Source organism: Lissotriton helveticus, chromosome 4_2 (genome assembly GCF_964261635.1).
Source record: "Lissotriton helveticus chromosome 4_2, aLisHel1.1, whole genome shotgun sequence".
NCBI lineage: Eukaryota > Metazoa > Chordata > Amphibia > Caudata > Salamandridae > Lissotriton > Lissotriton helveticus.
The window spans coordinates 115,436,574-115,459,622 of NC_136064.1; positions in this window are offsets into that span (position 1 = coordinate 115,436,574).

Genomic DNA, 23,049 nt, shown 5'->3' on the forward strand with positions numbered 1-23,049 from the left:
TGCGGATCTTTCCGAGATTTTTAAAATATATATGAGATGAGAAAAACTCTTTTTAAATAAAAGTATGTAAGCATTACATTTCTGTTGGGGGTTTAATTTGTGTGCCAATGAGTAATAGCAGTGGATAGTCTGGAAATGAATAGGGATAACATATAACCGACTGGGTGAATGCTTCTGGAGTGAAAGTGAATGTGATTTACCTTTGCTGAATGTATTTTTATATATTGATAAACAAAATGGAGAGTAAGGACTATCAGACAGCCGTCCGTGTCCCAAATAATATACTCCAGCATTTGCCCGGGAGCACGGAAGTTAGGTGACGCGGCGTATACATAATGAGGACCAAAATTGATCCTTTATAGGCAACCGTATTTGTTTCCCCTACTCCAGGACAAAGATGAGATACTCTCAATCTGGCAAAATGTATTCTACATTTTTACGGAGGACTACCAAGCGGTCAGTCCTGGAAGCATGATACATACTCCTTAGCGCGAGTATAAATATCCAATTCACGTGATATATTTTTTATCACTCACTTTATATTCACTTAGTTTTGAGAGGTCCTGAAGAAAGCCTTTCCTATTTTTTCCTTGGGCTGAAACATGTCGACCACCTGATGATATACACAATCACACATAGATCTTGCTGATATCATCTACTCTCTTTTTTGTATTTTAATCATACCCCAGGACTCCAAGAATAAAGTAACGGGCAGCATTCTGGAGGTATTTTTAATGGTTAATTCACTCACTTAGTCACACATCACTCCACCTCAAAAGAAGCAGCTCCACTGTAATTCAGGTGTTGTAGCACAGCCATGTGGCATTCGGCCATCTGGCTGGGACCCGATGATGAAGCATGACACCAACCAGGTTGGTGTGTGAGGGTTTTATTAATAACCTTTAGAGGTGCCGGTACTCCACAGACGTCAGATAACTTCAGTTCCTGGCCGTTGTATTTTTATATATGTCATAGCTACAGACCATGCTAATACAGTATTATTTTATATTACTTTTAATGCTATACGCATTATACTTCACATTTTGTCTTACGATTATAGCAGCTCATATATCTTGCATGAGTGAGAAATAATACTGTTCAATAAACCTTTTTTATTGAAACGCCTGTCTCTCTATTTCTGTGCAACTCTGTAGAAACGAAGCATGCACTATTGACTGAGTGAAATGGTTATCTATTGTTTCCACGGCTCTGAAGATATTGTTCTGACCCTAAAGGGAAACAGAGTGTTCATGTTTATGTGGTTGTCAGAAGCTATTCCCTTCTTGTTCATTCGAGAAAGTTTCAAGTGACCTCTAAGTTAGCTGGCACACACAAATAATTAAGTTTAATGTACTCGATAGAGACATACTGACCTCAGTCCTATGTCAAAACTATAGTGTATATTATTCTAATGCGCAGAGCCTATTAGGGATATAGGAACTACACTACACAAAAGAAGGGGGCGCAAGGCCCCCCTCCTGAGGCCGCGTACGGCTCTGGGGACCTCACCACAGGGGCTAGGTCTTTCCTTTTTTTTTACAGGGGAGGAGGGCTTAGGGTCCCCTCTCCAGGCTGATTTCAGCCCCAGGGACCCCTGCCCCTGGGTCCCGACAAATATTTTTTTTTGGAAGGGGGCACCCTTCCCTGGGCCTCTCTTTGCCTCGGGCGATGAGGCCGAGCCAGTATTGCTGTTTAAAAAAAATTGGAGGCCCCCCTCCTGATGCCAAATTTGGTCCTAGGGACCATATCGGGGGCCCAGCCTTATTATATATTTTTTTTATAACAAAAGGGAGGGGGCCGCGTGTCCCCCTTCCCTGGGCCACTTTTGGCCCCGGGGTCCCCAATCTCTGGGACCCGGCCTCCTTGATGGGGACCGCGTCGGGAGTCCCAATGCCCCCGTAGTCACAGGCGGCTCCCCGCCTCCTGCTGTAGCTAGCAGTGCTTTTGGGAAAGGGGAGCTGCTAACATGCAGCTCCCCTTGTCCAAAAGCAATTCTGCTTTGCTTCCTGGAAGTGAAAGAAGGTTTCTTCCTCTCGCTTCCAAGAAGCAAAGTAGTGTTTGCTATGGCATGGTGGAAGCCGCCTACCCCACCATAGCAAACTGTAATGTCCCAGGTGGGCACCCCGGGACATTGCTAGAGCTGGCCCTGGGGGTTGGCGGTCCCGTGGGCCAAGGAGGGCTCCAGGAGAGGGGCAGTGCAGCCCCCCTCACAACTGATTAAAGCCCCGGGGAAGTGATGGTCCCGGGGGCAGGGGTCTGCAACGGATCACCATATTTAATTAAAGTGTGCCCTGGGGAGGTGGTGGTCCCTGGGGCAGTGTGGGGGGGCTCAAGCCCCCCACATAGAGTTTTTAATTGTAGCCCCGTAGAGGTGGCAGTCCCCTGGGCTGCGGTGGGGACGCGTGACCTCCTGCATTCAAAGTATTCAGCACTTGGAGTTGGTGGTCCCCGGGAATTGGTCCCCTCCCTAAAATATTAAATGCCCCAGGGAAGTGGAATTATCTTGGGCAGCATGGAGAGGAGGAGCCCCTCACACATTTGAATAAGAAAGCCCAGAGAAGGTGGCTGTCCCTGGGGCTGCAGGGGGCCACGTGCCTCTGCGCATTATAAACTAAGCCTCGGGGAGGTTGCAGTCCCCGGGCTGTGGGGGCCCATGAGGCCCCCACACATTAACGGAACATTGCCCCCGGGACCTGGCCCCCCCAGGGGCTCAAAGAAACAAATTAATGAAGCCTGCGCTTTATATTTTTTTTAAAAATCACCCAGTGCAAATTCGGTCGATATGTTTAAAAAAACAATGCTTTGTTTGGCCCGGGGGTCCTTGGGAGACCACCTGAGCAGGTCCAGGGGTTCAGGGTGTTTCTACTCTGCCCCCTTTTCTTGTTTTTTTTTCCTTTTTTTTCCTGTTTTCTTGTGACTTGGTTGGCTGCCAACACTTCCTGGTTTGGAGTGTTGACAGCCAATCTGGATCAAGCTTGTGCCCTGGAGGGTTGGTGAATCCTCTGTGGCCCTCAGATATCGATATATAATTTTTTAAATTTCTCGGGAACTACTGAAGGGATTTACACCATTTTTAAAAAAGCACACTTTCTGAACCAAGACTTACCTTTATTTGGTGTAGTTCCATTCAGCAGTTCGGGCTATCGCATTGTCTAAAGTTGCTCTGGAAATTAACTTTAGGAAATCGTATTTTGGACCCCTCTTTTTTTGTCGGCTCCCGCTGGACGAATCACCCCGAAACTTTCAAGACAGGAGCTGACCGGAACGCCCCATTAGTTTTAAAAATTTTGCAAAGATTCATCAAATTCGAATTCGCAAATGAGGTCCCAAAACTTTTATACATACCAATGTAATTCGGTATTAGGAAGTGATGGCCTAAACACGCCCCTTTCTAATAGCAAATCGCAAACGCATTTTGCGATTCGGTAACAGGTTACCAAATCTCAAAATTGGGTTTGCTACATCGGAAAAGCAATTTTTGCATTCGCAAAAGGGCAGATTCTGCCAATCTACCTGTTTGCAAACGCAAAAAGGCTTGACACATCTGGCCTGTAGTGTCTTGTCAGTTTTATGACGGAACCCTTTTGGTACCTACCGGACTCAGTAGACCTGTGATGTCAGTGTTAGTGTGGAATTCAATGAAAGCTTGGGCTAGAATGTAAAGTTTTCAGTTACACGCAGAAGTATAAAGAAGTGTAATATTAAGCTCTAAGTGTGGAGTAGTCATTGGGGGTACCCAGGCTATGTTGGATGTTTCACACATGGGAGTCACTTACTGATTTTTTATGTTAAATTGTTTGAGGCTGAGTATGGAGATCATTGCTGGATCGATTTAAGCTACCCGAAGGGGGATGATGTGGACTTAAATTAGTTCAAAGCTGAAGGGGGGCGTGGCTAGCCGCCAATGATGGTGGTCGTAGTTTGAGGGAGCTCCGGACCCTCCCGTGGTGGAATCTATAATCCTACGCCGCCTACATGGCCGAAATTGATATAGGGTGCTTGGTGAAGATGGAACAGGACCCCAGTAGCAGTGTGGTAAATCGATAGGTGCTGGGGGAGGCCCTGGAGAACTGGCGCAATCTGAGGCCTACCTGCCCCTCATCGCTGACGGATGCCAGGAGCTGCTTCGGATTGAGGGCCAACGAATGGTGCTGGGGACCGGGCCTCTCCGCAGACCGAGTGACATCGGATTTCTCTGCTAGGTCTACGCTTCGGCAGTTGTCCCCCCCAAGAGTGTGAATTATCAGCCGGGAGCTCGGAGGACCTGCCGGGTGGTGGGGGCTGCCCAGAGAGGTGGCGACCTGCCAGTGGGTGACCTGCAATCAGCACGCGATCAACGGCGGAGCACCGGGGGAGCGCGCCGGGATCCGGCTCAGCGGGCTAGGAGGCCGCGTGGCACCGACCTGATTTTTGTGGCCCGCCTGGGATTGTGAACTGAGACAGCCACGGGGGCAGTGAATGCGGCACATTACAACCCTCTGAGACGCTTGAGCCGGCAATTTTCATCGGGGCTGCCGTGAGGCCGGAACTTGAGGTAGAAGAGGGCCAGTGAGAGGCGTGATTGCCTGGTCACCCTGCATCGTGAGGCCCACCCTGGATACATCTACAGCCGGGGTCCCCTGTACTGGCCGCAAGGCGCTCCCTCTGTGCCCCGGGAGGCGGCTGCACCGGGGATCCCACCATTGTGGTACGAAAGCTTGAGAGTTGCACACTAGATCCTGGGGACCCTACCAATGAGTGGCCTACTATAGGAGAACTGTCGACAACGGGGCCCCGCTTAGATTTCTGTGGTCCCCCTGGGATTGTGGGTTGCAAGTACCGCCAAGACAGTGCCTGCGGCGCGTCGAGACACTGTGAGATACCCAGGCCTGTAATTTATAACAGAGCTGCAGCGGGCCGGGACTTGAGGTGGAGTGAGGCCTGTGGGAAACGCGACGGCCTGGTTGACTACGTCGCGGGACCCGCTCTGTATCGATCTGAGGTTGGGAACCCCTTGTGCTAGCTGCACGGCAATTCCCCTGCACTCTAGGAGACGGATGCACCGAGGACCCCACTACTGAGGTGAGGAAGCTTGGGAGTTGCCACTCGTTGTGCGGGGCACGGACAGGATAGAAGGACCCCTATGGGGAGAGGGGGGTGAGGAGACGAAGATCCACATTCACACATGAAGCACCGCTTTCTACCGCGCCGCCGAGGGTGCTACGGACCACTATGGCACACTCCTCAGATTTGCCTGGACCCACAAATAGACAAACAGCCCCTCTTATTTCTCCCCTCCCTCACATTGGGACTCACCCGGAGAACATTGCTGTACCCTGCTACCACTTGGGGAGTGGCTGGTGCCCTTCTGGGACTGACCGCGGGGTTGGCCCAACATGCGGTCTGATGGCGACATTTAACAATGGTCAGGAACCGGGTGAACACAACAGACAGACAACAAGGGCCTGATTCCCCTATCACTATGCCGGGCCCGGCGAACCAGCCCCACTCACCAGAGGCGAACCTGCCCGACCATGCAGAGCGGACACTGTACAATCTAGACCTTATCCTGCAGGAGATTCAGGACTTCAGAGCGGCGATGGATCTATAAATGGGCACACTCACCACCGGCCTGACACTGCTGAAGGCAGACCATGCCAAACTGGCGGACACAGTTAAAGACCACAGCCAATCTATTGCGGACCTCACTCCTATAGTGGCGGAACACTCTTCCTCCATACAGCAACTCCAACAGCAAGTATCTACGCTCATGGACCGGGTAGAGGATGCGGTGGGTAGAAATAGAAGCAATAACCTCCACAGTATTGGACTGCCAGAACGCTGTGAAGGGAGTGGAGCGGCCGACTTCATGGAAACATGGTTCAGGGAGCATGTGGCACCATAGTGGCTCTCCCCGTATTTCTGCGTGGAAAGGGTACATAGAATGCAGATGGAACAACCTAAATCGGGAGTGCCGCCCCACCCTCTGATCGTGAAAATCCTTAACTATACGGACTGTGACATCCTCTGGAACTCTCTCCCCCTTCACCTAAAGCTGAGCGACAGCATCCTCAGCTTCAGACATTCTCTGAAAACCTGGCTCTTTTCTCAGGCACACTACTGAGCTGCTCCAGCTCTACTAACTGACTGTCGCGCCTGGTTCCTTTCTATAGCGCCATGAAGCCTCCGGGCGTACGAGCGCTCAATAAATGCTGATTAACATTAACATTAACATTAACATTAACATTAACATCCTATTGCAGAAGGCTAGGTAAAAGTCGCTCATCCAGTACGAAAATCACTGTATATCTTTATACCCGACTACAGAGTGTTAGTCCAGAGACAGAGATCCTTCTACCAGGAAGTAAAGAAGAACCTGCAGGCCGCACAACTCAAATACCCCCTCCTGTATCGCGCCCGACTGAAGGTAGTACAGGACAGGAATACTCACTTTTTCGAAAGCCCAGGAGATGCTGAGGAATGGATGGAAGTGATGGATATTGGTTCCAGCCAAGCAAGCCACTCGGGTGTCTCCTCACAAGATTCGAATGCACTCCTGAAGCGGTCCTCTACACGAACTCAGAACACTAATCGGGGCAAAGGAAGCACAGGACCCTCACGAGAACAGCAGCAAAGGGACCAGGAAGGGGCAATGGCAGTTTCCGGCTCCTTCTGCGAAGATTCGAACAAAATTGCAACGGACTCGAAGGACAGTATTCTACACTCGGACTCTGAACATAGTGTGATCCTCGTCCCCACCATCACGCCGAGAACAGCTGATGACCTGCTTGACAACTGACCGGCACAGCTGGGTCACGGACACTTGGGACTACTACTGCCGATTCTGCCCTTACCGTGGGCACGACCCTGGCACCAGAGAGTCTATCGTATACTTTAATTTGTATAACGCCATACGTGAACTGACACACTCCTATGTATACCTGTTGATGTGAGGGGCGCTAGTTGTACATTTTGATATTGATTTTTACAGTGATATGTGACATATAGAATCAGCGCTGCCTGCTGGGGGAATCTGGGATGTCCATTATTATCATTAATCATGTTGATACTACCCTCCACCCCGATGCACACTCCCCCCCCAGGAGACAGGGTACCGTTGAGCCATCGGGTTGCAGGCCATTTTAGGACCATGTTTGGCTTTATGGTTGGCTACCTCCATCTTGGCGTATGCACCGTTATTTGTTCTGTACTATTTGTACACCATTGTTGGGCCCAGCACAGTTTAGGTGATGTGCCAAGTTTTGTTAAAATAGTTTGGGAATGGGGACTCCTGGTCAGCTCTGCCCTGCCAGCTCCACGTAAAGATGAGCTTCACTTCCACGAGGGAACATGCCAGGGACCGCTAACATAATAGGGTCGTACAACCTGCTCACATGGAATGTACGGGGCCTAGGAGCAATACAGAAAATACATTGTATACACGCATTTATCCTTAGACGCAAAACACAGGTGGCGTTCCTTCAGGAGTCTCACCTGACTGACTCGGAAACACAGATATGCTAAAAAAATGGAGAGGAAATATCTACTCCACTAGTTATTCTGCCTTTGCTAGGGGGGTGACCATTTGGGTGTGACATGGGGTCCCATTTGTTAAACTGGAACGCGGGGTGAATGATCGGGGACGCTACATACTTGTGAAGGGCACACTTGATGGCTCACTGGTGATCCTTTGGAGTATCTATGCCCCTAATTTTGATCAAGACAAATTCCTGAGTAAACTGAGTGGAGTCTTGGTGGATTGGGTTGGGATCCCCTCGGATTTGCTAGGGTATTATACTGCAGTACTGGACACCGGACTGGACAAATCACATCCCCTCTACATGGTACTACAGCTGGCAAGCTAGCACACCAATTTACTACATGGGCAAGCGGGAGGACACTCTGACGGGTGGCGATGCCTCTAGCCAACTCATAAGGAATATTCCTTTTACTCCCCGGTACACAGCCTCGATAATAGAATTGACAGTTTCCTCTGTTCGAGCTCGGTTATCGCGAATATCCACAGCTCCACATACCTGGCAAAGACCTTCTCTGACCATAACCCCCTGGAGCTCATACTTCGCTGGGGCATGGTACCCACTCTGGTGCCTACCTGGAAGTTGCACCTACATCTGCTAGAGGATTCCCCATTTCACACAACCCTGTCCAACACGATTACCAATTATCTGGCCAAAAACTGGAACACAGCGACCTCTCACCTGATCGAATGGGATGCTTTAAAGGTAGTGGTGAGGGGGGCGACGATCGGACAGTTGGTGGGGGCCAGACAGGAGATGCACCAACGACTGAAGGACGTTGAGTGTAGGCTGAATGTTCTGGAGAGGGAGGCACTAATGGACCCTGACAAACGAGAGCTGCTACAATCCACCCACATTGATCATGCAGAGACACTAGAGACATGGCGAACAATAGATTACAGAGCGTTTCTCCAACGTAAGTACTCAGAGGCAGAAAGGTCTGGTACTTTACTTGCCCGCATAGTCAGAGATAGACCTGATCCACCAATCGTGTCCAGTATCCGCAATTTGGCAGGACACGTGGTCCACACACAAGCCAAAATTAACACCGCCTTCCACGATCACTTAGAAACGGTCCATGCACCCCGTGCCCCACTGGACAGCTCTTTAATTACTGACTTCTTCCGAGACCTCCCCTTCCCGGAATTACCAGGGTAGGTGCAGAAAGATATAGATGGCCCTATTACTCAGCAGGAAATCTGTACCGCGATTAAAGGTCTAAACCGTAAACAGATGCCTGGTATGGACGGGCTTCCTGACAAATTTTATTTTACATATGCAGAGTCCTTAGTGCCTACGCTGGAGACCGTCTACAAGACGGCTTGGGAGGAAGGCTGTCTACCGGAATCTACTATGCAGGTGCTGGTTACATCTATACCCAAGCCGGGAAGGGATGGTTCAGAGCTGTAAAATTACAGACCACTCTCTATGTGAGCCACCGAATACAAAATCCTAAGTAAAGCCCTTGCTAATCACAAAAAACCTCATCTTACCACACTTATCCACAGTGATCAGTGAGGCTTTCTCCCAAATCCCAGCACCTCTCTTAACACTAGACGGCTACATTCTGTAATGACGGCCACCCCAGGAGCTTACCGCCACGCAGGATGCATTGCACTTAGACAGGCATTTGATTCTTTATCCTAGGACTTCATGTTCGCGACTTTACAGCGGTTTTGGTTTCCAGACACATACCTTAAATAGGTTCGCTTATACAAATCCCCCACAGCTAGGGCCAGTACGGGCAGCTATATCTCTGACAAATATAACCTTCACAGGGGCACGAGACAGGGTTGCCTGCTATCTCCCCTGCTCTTTTGCTGGCATTAGAACCCTTCGCTCTGGCTCTTTGAAGATCAACGTACCAGCTCGACATCTGCATTGACGGTGTACATCACCTAATATCTATCTATGCAGATGACATACTCCTGTATCTGCAGGACCTAACTGCCGACAAAGCCCCTCTCCCGGGTATATTCACCATCTTTGAACGCTTATCAGGACTAGCCAAAAACCTGGAGAAATCGACCAGTTATTTTTTCCAAGACATGCAACATATGACCCACCTACAATTCGCCACTTACACAATACCGGTGGCCCCCACCACGTTTAAGTACCTTGGTATCCAAGTATATAGAGCACAAGAGGACCAAATAGAGGGCAATATCCTATGGACAATAGCGGGGCTCTGGGCCAGTATGGGGTTCTGGTCTTCCCTACCCTTATCAGTGATGGGGCGGATCGCCATCTCAAAGATGGTGTTGCTCCCTCGTCTACTATACAATTTTGTGAATCTGCCCGTGGTCCTACCGCAATCCATTTTTAACACGCTGAACACTATACTGACTAACCTCATCTGGGGCGCGGGTCGGAGACGGATAAGTCTTTGAAAGCTACAGCTGGTGAAACAGAGTGGCGGCCTGGGAGTCCCTGACTTCCGAGGTTACTAATATGCTAGTCAGCTCCAGTGGCTCTCCTACTGGACTGCAGGGAGGAACTTACACGAAATCGGGTTTACGCCACAGAGGTTGGATTGAGGGGAACTGCACACATTGCTGTTGCCGAAGGCTAGGATCCCCACAGATTGCCCCCCGTTGCAAACTGCCCTGCTCTGCTGGAGGAGGGCCCTATCCTACACATCCATGACGACCCCCTACACTGCAAACATCCCCATATTAGGTATCCCTACTCCACAGGAGAAACTCACACGGACCAGAACCAGGGCCTGGATGGACAATGGAATAGAGGAGGTAGGGGCTTTCTTTGGTGGTGGCCCTATGCTGGACCACGAATCCTTTCTGCAGGCCACTGGGGCACCACCGCACCTGTATCTCTTACACGCTACTTTGACACACTACATCAGAACCACTTGGGCCCCACAGAGGATTGAACCCCCACAACACCCCTAGTACATCTCTTATAGTACATGGGGCCTGGAGGACATTTGGTGCGCTGGCTATATACTGGAGTGCGGACACACGCAGCAATCACACTCACCTCCCTCCAAGCACACTGGGTGGTGGACTCCAGCGTGGAGATCACGGACCACACATGGAAACGTTTACTGGAACACCCCAAAAAAGTGTTGCGTAATGCGAGGCTCAAATTTATACAGACGATGATACTCCGTAGATCATACCTTACACTGAAACGGATACACCGTATGTTCCCAGACTCCCCCATTGCTGCCCCCCGTGTAGAGAAGATGAGGCGGATTTTATCCACTTGCTATTGTTGTAATTTGGCAGCGATTGGGTTAGCATTAGCAGAAGCCATCCTGTATTTAGAGGCTATCTTGTCCGTTTTGTGGAATTCATTTTGTATTTCTGGCAGCCATTTTGTTTGCCATGTGCTACCACGTGTATGCCATGTGCTCTGTCCTACCTTGCTGTTTTCTGCTCTTGAAATCTGCATAGAGACAGGTTATATTTAGCCTCTTCTACTTTCCACATGCTCAGTTGAGCTTGCAGCTGTCCATGCAGCTGCTGTTAGTCTTTAAATGTCAGGATGTATTCACCAGAATTAGCAACTGTTAACTCCTCCCACTTGTTGATTGTGCATTTTCTGTATGACCTTATATGTGCCTAAAACCTACTTCTTGTAACGCCTTCTTTTGAGCCCCTGTGTGGGTATAAAAGGACCAAGCTCCTACCATTCAGGGTGCTACTTCATACATTGCCGAAGGGTGTTGTGTGAATGTAGTTCCACCTCATGAGGTTACTAAACTTTGTATTTTCTATTCCAGTTTCTGTGCCAACTACTATCCTATTGGTCTGAGGACTTGTGCAGAGAAGGGCAAACCCCTTGCACTGGTAGGCCTTGCTGAGGCTCACAAACACAAATTGGCGCCCGACACGTGGGGCTCATCGGCGACTAGGATGCCCGAATGAGTGGTCGAAACGGACGATCACAGCCCGAGGAGACCCGCATCTTGGCAACAACAGCGTTTTTCCTCTCTTTCTGATCTGACCCTCCAGGTGGTGCCGGTCCTCGACTGAGATCTCTTCTGTTGATTTGCCGTGCAGTGACCATTTGGTCAATATGAAAACTTGGCAGTTGGGACCTGGACACCAAGTGATTGGTAAGAGTCGTTATGCGGCACTTGGTGTTGGTTTTTGATGCCTGGGATTGGTAAGGTAGTTTAGTAACGCTTACTGTGGCTTTGGAATTTTGGAATTTGTGTTGGCCAACTTTGGATTTGTTGTATGGGATTGATATATTAATTGCAATTTATATAGGCAGGTAATGAGGTGACTTTTCTCTATTTAAATTGATTTGAACAGCACAACGTACTACAGTACCTTAAGTGCTACTTTGGTTATAATACTGCATATTCTGCACTGTTTCTGGCATGCCTGTTTCTAGCACACTTCGTAGGATGTGTTGCTTTTGTAGTGGTAACAATTTGAGACTCGATGAAGCACAACCGCCCCCCCCCCCGGATGGGACGCCTAATAGGGACAAGTATATTAAATATGGTATTTCTTCTATAATGTACAGCATGTTATGGAATAAATATATTCAGAAGGATCCTGAGTTGCGTTGGCCTATGCATGGGTCATTTGATTTGCGAAAGATTCAGTATGTGGAACAACAAATGTTTAAGTGAAGGGCTAGACAAGATATGTTTGACTGTGTACGAATGTGGGACAAAGAAGTGCGTGAGCGAATGACGCGTGAGCAAGCCTTGATTGAAAAAGAACAGCTTAAGAGCATTCATGCGAAAGCATTCGAAATGAAAAAATAAAGAAATGAAAGAACTTAAAGAGAGAGAAGATAGGGAGCCTCATTTACAGGTAAATGGCCAATACGCTGTTCGTAGACCTCTTTAGCCTATTCTTAATAAACCCAAAGATGATTCTCTCTTATTAGATCGTTTTACACCTCTGTATACTCTTCTTTCAGCTCCTTATGACTCGGATGAGGACTCTCCTACAGACCAGGACAAAGCACGAGAAAGTCGTTCTATGTTGTCGGCTGAGCGGGCGTCTGAGATCAGAGCTGCTGCTCGTAAAACCGTTCGTAGTGTTGCTCCTGCTTCTGACCTATTAGAAAGCATAAAGGATTGGCTCGAAAGGGAGCAAATATATTTTACCTAGGTTTTGCCTCAGAAGTCCTTGAGCGGTTTAGAAAATATTCGGAAGAATTGGGGCCCGTTGATATAGCAAATAATTATAAGCAACTGCGTCATGGTCTTTTTGTTTTCTTTCAGGTGGCTGATACAATCAGACGTTTGGTTAAACTGCGTGCTGATGGAGTCCATTTGCGAGAGGAGAAAAAGGCAGCAGAAGCAGCTGCACAAACATACCGGATTAACATGGTATGAGCTTCTACTCCTGAAACAGATAAGAATGTTCTAGTGCATGTAAAACCTATGCGGGAGTCCGCACCTTTGTATGTTCCTCCTAAAGGAGTGGGTACAAGTGATGATAAGGCTTCTACTGATGCAAAGGGTTATTTTATTTATAATTGAGTTTACACTCCTGGGAATAGAGCGGATGTTATGGCTCTTAAAACTGCATTACCTGATCCACGTAAAAATCCAGCAGCCTTTTATGAGGAAGTTGAGGGTGCTATTAGCTCTTGTACTATGACTTTACCCGATACTGACCTGTTTCTTCGGTTTGATATTACCCCCTGATATGTGGAGAACTGTGCGTAAAGTTTATGATCGTGCGACTTTTGGGGCATTATGGAAAGATTTAGAACAATTAGATGAAGAAAGGGAACCCGCACAGAAACCATCTGTGTCTCGATAAATATGTCGCAAACCTGTTGCCAGGTATAGCTAGTCGCCTAAAGGTCAGGGAGAGTTCATGGACTACCTCTTCTCCGGGTTCTCTTTTAACTATGGCTCAGTATTACGAACGACAGGAATTAGAAGCGAAAGGCAATGAGGATAAAAAGACTAAAGAATTAAAAACAAAGGTTATGTTGGCTCAGGCTTATGGGCCGCCTTCTAGAGGCAATGATAGAGGTGGACGTGGATCTTATGGTTCGTCTTTTTCCTCTTATACTCGTTCAAATTTGTCTGTTGATCAGTGTGCGTATTGCAAGAAATTTGGACTTTGGGCTTCTGGTTGTCCGGCACTAGGTGCTCAGCAGTATCCACTTGGTCGGGGACATATGCGAAATCGTTCAGGATATTCAGGGTCTAGAGGAAGCACGGATGATGGTGCTAGGTTTGATTCTAACATGCATGGACAGGATGGGTTTAATGTTTTTGACAGACAAAATCAGTATCAAATGTCTGATTATGTGCCATCCGATTTCAAAGATTCTGTTTATGCATAGGATTGCCTAGGATGGGGTAAGGAATCAGTTGAAGTTCCAGTAGATCAGAAGGGTCCCTATGTTACAGCACATGTTTTGGGTCCTGCTGATCAGTTTCTGGTTGATACAGGAGCTACTCGTAGCACCTTATCTAAACACTTGGTTCCAAGGGCTCCCCTGTCTGGCTTAACTATTACATCAATAGGTTTTTGATAGAACACCTTCCCTTAGCCCACTATCACAACTCCTTGCATTCCATGTTGATAAGTTTACTGCCCCATGTCCGTTCTTGCTTTCCTCGACTACACCGGACAATATTGTGGGACTTGATATGCTCAAGCATTTCAGGGCTACGATACGATGTTCTCCAGAATGAGTACGGGTTATTTTGAATGACAACTACCCTGTGATGGAGAGATCCTGTATTCTCAAAGAGGACATTGCATTAGCTTCACTCCCTAGTACTTTGTGGGCTACTTCAGACAATGATGTAGGGCAAATGGTTATTCCGCCAGTGCATATTAGTGTCAAGGAGGGTGCTTCATTGCCACGATTGCCTCAGTATAAAATTTCTCGAGAAGGAGAAGAAGCACTTATACGTATTGTTCATGATTTGATTAAAGTGGGGGTTGTAGAAGAAGTTCCCAATATGTCTGTAACAGTCCTATCCTTCCCATTCTGAAAAAATATACTGACACTAGGATTTACAGATTCATCATTGATTTGCGAGAAGTCAACAAGCTTGTAGTGCCGCAATACACTGTGGTTTGTGACATTACGATACTTCTTACTCTGGTTCCTCCAACAGCAACTACATTTTCTGTGATTGACTTGAAGAATGCTTTCTTCTTGATTCATATTCATCCTGATAGCCGATATTTGTTCGGTTTTACTTTGAAAAATAGATTGTACAGATTATGTAGAATTCCTCAAGGGTACACTGAGAGTCCGAGCATTTATAGTCAAGCGTTGAAACGACAACTTGATTCCTTTACTTTGTCTGAAGAAGTTGCTCTCATACAATATGTCGATGACATCTTGTTGGCAGCAGATATGCCTCAGCAGTGTGAAAAATGTACTTTGTCTCTACATTCTTTTCTTGCTACACACAACCGTAAAGTGTCGTGGAAGAAATTGCAATATTGTAGACCGAAGGTAACCTATTTAGGTCATCTTCTGTCTAAGGAGGGTCGTGAACCTACACCAGATCGCATACAAGCAATTTTAGACACACAAGCACCTTCTACTCAGAAAGATGTCCGTGCATTCATGGTTTGACTTTGTTCTGCAGGCAATGGATATTAGGATTTTCACACATTGTTAAACCCTTGCTAGCGCTTTTGACTAAACACACTCCAATGCCCCTTCCATGCACAGATGAATGCCAGGATGCTTTTCGTCAGTTATGACAAGCTCTTTGTTCGGCACCAATGTTAGGCACTCCAGATTACACAAAGGCTTTTACACTCTATGTACACGAGAAAGATGGGTGTGCTTTGTCAGTTTTAGTACAGGCTCACGGTGACAAGCAGCGTCCCTGTGGATATTTTTCAGCGGTTCTTGATCCTGTTGCTCGAGCATCGCCTGGGTGCATCCATTCAGTTGCAGCAACAGCTGTGTCCATACGTCAGAGTGAAGGGATAGTTTTGTCAGATAAACTGTTGGTGCTAGTACCCAATGCAGTAGATGCGCTTTAGAATCAGGCCAAAACGCAACATTTAACTAGTGCTCTGTGGTATATAAATAAATAATACCGGATCTATTTTTGAATGAATGAATGAATAACAGATAGCTCAATAAATAAGAGTCAAAATTCGAGGTAGTAGGAGTTTTGCAGGTTTATTACAGCATAAGGACAGGAACAGGACAACCTGCACGGAATAGGATGGCAAGCCTGGCAGCACTGCCGTGGTCAGGGTCTAGAATGGCTCACCAACAGGATCGGGACTGGGAACACTTTTTAATAACAATACATGAGCATATATACATAACGCCAACACATAGCATTGCATTGCAATGGGCGTAGCAGTGGGTGGAGGCATGACGCGAAACAGTCGCGAAAGATAAGGGCTAAAGAGGGTGTAACTGGGTGTGCACATAGACATGTGATGCAAATGTAACAGAATATGTCATGAATGGGCGGAAACATTGGAGGGGGCTACCTAAGGAGCCGGGACCTCTAACCTGATGGTGCGCGCAAACTGGCAATGACGTGTTACTAGGAGAAGCTGGGGGCTATGAACTCTGTGCTAGGAGCAGAGACTAAAGTCTGGAGGGTCGGAGCGACATGTACCTAAACCCTATCTGGTATCTAATGTTTAGGGAACATGTTGATATAAACTAGAAGTCATGAGGGGAAAAGCTAACAGACTCTAAGGCTAGAGCATGCATTTATTCTACATGTAGTGCGTGATGAAGAATATTAAATGACCATTAAATACAGTATTTCTCTTAACATGGGGCCGAATAGGCTAGACAATGACGGAAACTATTGATGCAGTTCAGTAGCTTGGGAATGCAGAGAAGGAGGACTAAACTGATAGCTGGAATCATAACATAGTCTTGGCAGACTCAGAGGCAGAGCCAAGCTGCACCGGGCACTGCGAGGCAGGAAGTAAGCGAAAGGTCGAGGATACAGGTGGGGGCTGGATCGCTCCTCAGCGAGGGTTCGGGAGACAGGAGCTGAATCTGATGTCCGGGCCCTGTTGAGGCCTAGAAACGGGGACTTTATAATGAAATAACGTGCACACTGGGAAACGTGGCAAACTTAACTTTACATAGGCCTGATACTCATATTACTCATGAGGACTGGGAAATGACATACCAGAGGTGGACACAACTATAATTGCGTCTTGAATCGGACATGGGGAATAACATATGCATATTGGTCATGCACACATAACATATGATGGATGACACGTAGGGACATAGAACATGACAAAATTTACTTTTCCACATTCCCTCCTTGTCACTACGTTTCCATCAGGAAACATCAATATTCATGATACCATCTATCATTTCATACAGTACCATTTGTTCATCTCGAATTGTCTTGGAACGAGATTTAGAACGGGGCTTGGGACTAGGAATACAAGAGGTAGCACACATACCGCAAATCGCAGGGCCACATTGTATACAGAGGCAGCAGCTGAATATGATCGCTACTGCGATACCTAGAAAGGACAAGACTTTCCATCCCCAGGCGGAAATTATATTCCAGAACCAACCGGACCATGTCCAGGTGCCTGGATCTTGGTGTAACAGATGGGCAATTTTATGAAGTCTGGTTATAGCTGAATAAACAGACGGCGCATTATTTGGAATGAAAATGCAGCAACTGGATCCGATGAGTCTACAGGCCCCGCCCCTATCGGCCAGTATGACGTCAAGGACGAGACGATTCTGGAGCACAACAATTCTCATAAAGGATTGCTCTTCGGTTAAGTTACCTAGAGCGGAGGCAGTCTCATCTACTACAGCTTCAAGGGTTCTTGTTAACCTACGGATTAGCTTACTATTTACAACTGTACCTAAATAAGGGAAAACACCTTTATCAATATCAATGAATTGCTCTGCAGCAGTTTCAGTATAGTCGACAATCGGGAGATTTCTCTTGTGTCTAGTATGTACTAGGTAGGAATTCCTATGGTAGTCAGGTGGGGCTAGAAAAACAGGTGGCAGTAGGAAGGCAATGTAACAGGTTCCCTCCCAATCGAGGGGCAGACGAACATATGCAGTTTGACCACAAACAAAATAAGAATGACGTGAAGCTTTAAAAATAGATTTCCCACTGTCACTATACTTGACAATAGTAGTACAATCACTATGTCCTACGTGTACAGAACCATAATTTCGGACACATAATTCGCCTTTGACTGGTAATACTGAAATAGCAGGTGAGTCTGGAGTAGTATCAGACTGAACATTCAGGACCATGAAATTCGACGAATAGTTACCTAAATTGTACACTTCATTTTCTAGATCTAAACCTGTTCTGTGGGGGGGGCCATGCTTGTCTGGGAAACATGTGCTGTTAAGAAAAGACATATCTGTTGAGGATGACGTTAACGTGGACCATGCTCCACACGAACCATTATGGGAAAAAGGATAAGGAAAGAGTGGCAGAACTCCCTTTGACGTCTGGAAAGGGGGGAGTCGACCACACACCCAACAATTAGTGGCATTGCTGGTCTGGTGTGAATAATGCAACATACGGATAAAAGTATTGTTACGCATAGCGAGGCGGTATGAATATTCATGAGGAGGCAGATCACTAAACGTGTGCTCTACTGTAACATTAGAATGCTTATTTACATGAGGAACTGGAAAACACAGATAAAATGCGTAACTAGTGCAGGAAGTCAAAAGGCTGAGAAATAATATGAAACTTAGAAAAACGATACATCGGATTGAGTTTTGACTAACTCTCTCACTATGGGGGTCTATTTTATACATGTCAGAAACAGTCTAACCGTTTCACCTAGGGGAGGACTTATACAATCAAACTGGCTGACTTATTTTACTAGACCGTAGCTTTTGCTTATACTCCTGCTGCGGAGTTTTCTCTAACAGGGGAGGGGTTGTGTCAATGTCATTTGCGGGACAGTCCTTAGGAACAATGTTTTGACAAGTTTTTAAGTCCTGGGAAATGTTCTTAGAGACCGGCTTTAATCCGTAGAATTTCTTGACGTGCGAAAGGTGTACCCAGCCGCGGCGTCCTTCCAATTTCACGGCTGTACGGGTGGTGAGGAGGACCTGACGGGGCTCCTTCCAACGTGGCTCCAGCGGACTTGATCTGTCGAAGTTACGTACGAGGACCATTGAACCTGGAACGATTTCATGCGGGGCCACCTCGGTATTGTCTGGAAATGCGGCGGCAACCTGTGAACGACATGAGTTGAGGGCAGACATCAAGGAAGCTAGGTAATCTGTCAGCATATTACATGAAACATCAGTAATACTTCGGGGTCTAGGAGTACCCCACATGTTAGGGGGGCGGCCGAAAACGACCTCATACGGGGACAGACCTGATCTGGAATGTGCGACCATGCGCATATAAAATAGAGCAACTGGCAGAGCTACTAGCCAGTCCACACCTTTCTCTTTACATATTTTGGCAATTCGGATTTTCAGAGTCTGATTATGTCTCTCGACCAGACCAGCTGCTTCAGGATGGCGTACACAATGAAACTTCCACTGGTACCCTAACAACAGGGAAACGTGCTTCATGAGTTCAGATGAGAATGGCTGACCGTTATCAGAATATACGACTCTAGGGAGTCCATATCGAGGGAAAAACTCACGAACCAACTGCTTGGCAGTGGTCGCGGCTGTGTAATCTGGGACTGGATATGCTTCTGTCCATCTGGACAAAGCGCATACAACTACAAGAACATACTTGAAACCTCGACATCGCTCCATCTGAATATAATCCATCTGGAGGACCTCAAAAGGGTGGTCAGGAGGCTGGAATCCCCCTTGTTCCACCGGGACACTTTTACCTGGATTAAACTGACAACATATCATACAGGTACGGACTTTCTGCTTGGCTGCAGCTCGTAAATGCTTGTTGAACCAAATGTTCTGGATACTGTCTAACATTGCTTTTTCTCCTAAATGTGCTGGACTATGTGCGGTATTAATGATGACTTGAACCATAGAGTCGGGGAGAAACCATGTGGTTCTTCCCTTCGTCACCCATCCTTGATCTGTCTGGACCCCTCCTTGTTCAGACCATTTCTTGATTTCATCGGGAGTAGCATGTAACTGGATATCTATGACATCCTGGGTGGGGTCCTTAACTGTCATACATGTAGTCAGATCTGGAGTTTGTGTCTGTGTCGGATTAACTTGAATGTCTGGAGTCTGTGCTGTAAGCTTGGCTGTGCGATCTGCTAGATCATTACCTTGGGAAATAATGTCAGTAACTTTCGTATGTGCTTTGCATTTCATAATAGCAATGGATGTCGGTAAATGTATTGCATCTAACAGAGCTTGGATAAGGAAACCATGCTGAATTTTGGTTCCATGAGAAGTCATGAAACCTCTCTCCTGCCAGAGCACTCCAAAGTCGTGAACGACTCCAAATGCGTAGCGTGAATCTGTGTAAATATTAACTTTCTTTTCCTTGGCGTGTATACAAGCTTGTGTCAGAGCAACTAGCTCTGCTGCTTGAGCGGACAGAGTGTCAATGCGGTGTGTCTCAATAACTTCAGTGTCAGTAGTCACTGCATACGCGGCAACTAAATCTCCTGTACTAGTTCTCATACATGACCCATCCACATAAAGTGTCAGGTCGGGATCTAGTAACGGAATGTCTGTCAGGTCTTGTCTTGGCTTTGTCGTAATGTTGACTACTTCCACACAATTGTGTGCGGCAGAATTTGAACTAGCTGATGGCAACAGTGTAGCAGGGTTCAGGACGTTGCAGCGTCTGATTTCTATGTGTGGCTGAAACAGTGTCAATTCATAACCCGTTAAACGTGCAATTGTCAAGTGCTGTGTTTGTGTTCTATTTAAAAGAACTTCCACGGAGTGTGGAACTTGTACTGTCAGGGAGTGTCCTAAAACTATGGAATCACTTTGTCTGATAGCTAGTGCTGTGGCTGCAACTGACTTGAGGCACGCGGGCAAAGCCTGGGCGACTGGATCTAATGTGCTAGAAAAATAAGCACACGGCTTGTACTGTCCTGCTTGATCTTGTGTGAGAACAGATAATGCTGTACCTTCGCGTTCAGTGACGAAAAGTGTAAAAGGCTTACTGTAGTTCGGTGTAGCTAGAACTGGAGCTTGACATAAAGCTTTCTTTAACTCGTTGAAACTAAGTGTATGTTCAGATGTCCAAGGGAGGACAGTCGGTGCGGCTGCCTCCTGTGTCGTTAACTGTATCAGTGGTTTGGCTAGAAACGCATACTGAGGAATCCATTGTCTACAATAAGAAGTAAGGCCAATAAAGGCACGTACCTCCTTCTGGGTCCTGGGCTGAGGAAGACTCGCTATCAACTGGATGCGATCGGGTGTCAACTGCCTACCCCTCTTGGACAGCAAGTGTCCTAAGTAAACCACTTGCTGGACACAGAATTGAAGCTTCGAAGGGGACACCTTGTGCCCCATCTCGGCTAGGAAATACAGAACCGTCAGTGACGCTCGCTCGCAGTCACGTTCAGAACGGGCTGTGATCAATAGATCATCGACATACTGGAGCAGGGCAGTGTCAGTTGGCATGTGAATATTGTCTAGTTGTCTCTTAAGTGCTTGACTGTAAATACTAGGGCTTTCTGTGAAACCTTGAGGAGCTCGTGTAAACATATAGCTCCTTCCATTTAAACAAAATCCGAAAAGAAACTGGCTGTCTGGATGGATGGGAACACTAAAAAATGCATTCTTAAGATCGATTACTGTAAAGAACATGGCTTCGGAATCAATGGCTGTCAATAGGGAAGAGATATCTGGGACAACTGGGTACTGAGGAATAATACATTTGTTAAGTTCTCGTAAATCAATCACTAATCGATATACTGGGGGTGCATTTGGATCAGTACGTTTCATGACTGGAATGATCGGAGAGTTACATACATTGGAGTCAGTTTCTACAACTACTCCTTGAGCCATGAGCTCGTCTATAATTTTGGATAAGGCTGCTACAGCCTCAGGTGGCAATCTATACTGCCTGATTCGTGGTAACACTACACCTGGTTTGAGAGTCACACGATGGGGTGTGATTTGCATGTAACCTACATCAGTTGGACCTTGCGCCCATAAATGCTGCGGGACATTAGACAATCTCGGATCAAAATCTCGTAATACATAGTGACCCTTAAAGTCACGTAGGAACAATCGTATTCCCTCGGGGGAACAACATATAACTGCACCTAACTCTTTCAATGTCTTAATGCCTAACAGATTTTCTGGACATGACTTAGTAAGTAACAGATCAGTAGTGCGGGACAATGGACCTACTTCTAGAGTGACTGGCTTTGAAATCTCATTTACGATAGGCTTTCCTGAAAATCCAAGGGAAACATTTCTAGAGCCTGAGAGCGGAGCCCCTGGAACTTCGGCGTGACTAATTGTGGTCCTACTTGCCCCTGTATCAATCAAAAACTTTCTGTCTTTCCCTAATACTTGACTGTGAACATAGGGACCCTCTTGATCTACAGGTATCTCGATGAGAGGCAAGCCTACCTCCCTCTCTAGGCTGTTTCATGAATACTGCTGATACTCTGGATACTCAGACTGTGCATACTGGTACATCTGCGATGTAACATGCTGTGTTGCAGCAATAGGCTGCGGTGCTGTAACTGTCTGTGGTGCATTCTGTGACTGAGGAGTCTGTGAAACTTGTTCTTGTCTAGGCGGACGTGGTCTTTCTTTAGTCTTACCAGTAGCTATGTTATGTTTCAGAACTGTACACTCGTTTATGAAATGACCTGGCTGTTTACAATAATTGCAGTTCCCTTTAACGGGTGCTGCAGGATGACTGGCTTGATTCGGACCCCTCTTCTGACTGTCGTGAGGAACAGATTGTGCAACTAGCACTTTCATTTTCGTGTCTTTCATACGTTTTCTTTCGTGTTCTTGTTCTTCTCTGATTCTATTCTGGTGATACTGGAGCATCTGGAGCATCTGGGACGGAGTATTAGCTTGCCAGGTACTTTCGACTTTCAGAACTCGGTTTTTAATTGGTGGACTTGAATTCTCGACTAATTTAGTAACGAAAAGGTGAGGGTACGACTCACTACTTGTCTTGAGACCACTGTTGATACTAAAGCACTTTTCAAACCTAGAATAAAAATCACTAATATCTTCATCTTGTTTCTGTTTACAGGCTGAGATTGCATCCCAGTCTTCCTTTTTCGTTGTTAATAGTCTGGGTAAAACTTGAATCAATAATTCTGGTAATTCTTTACATTTCTCTCCTAGACCAGTACCTGGTACACGTATCTTATCTTCTGCATCTAGGACTGCCCAATCTATCTTTTTCTCTCCCACCTCCCATTCCTTCTCTTTGAGCTTTTCATACACCCCTGCGGGCAACAGAACCTTTAACATTTTAATTATATCCGGGTATGTGTATTCTCCCATACGGAGCATGTCTTTTAATTCTCTATGGTACCCTGCTGGATCTTTGTCATGACAGGGAATTAATTTCTTCATCTCTAGAAGTTCCATCTTTGTGATCGGAGTGTATACAAACACTCGCTGCATTTCGCCACCCGCTCCTCTGACTGGGTGGACTTCTCGTAACGGATTCTGTCTG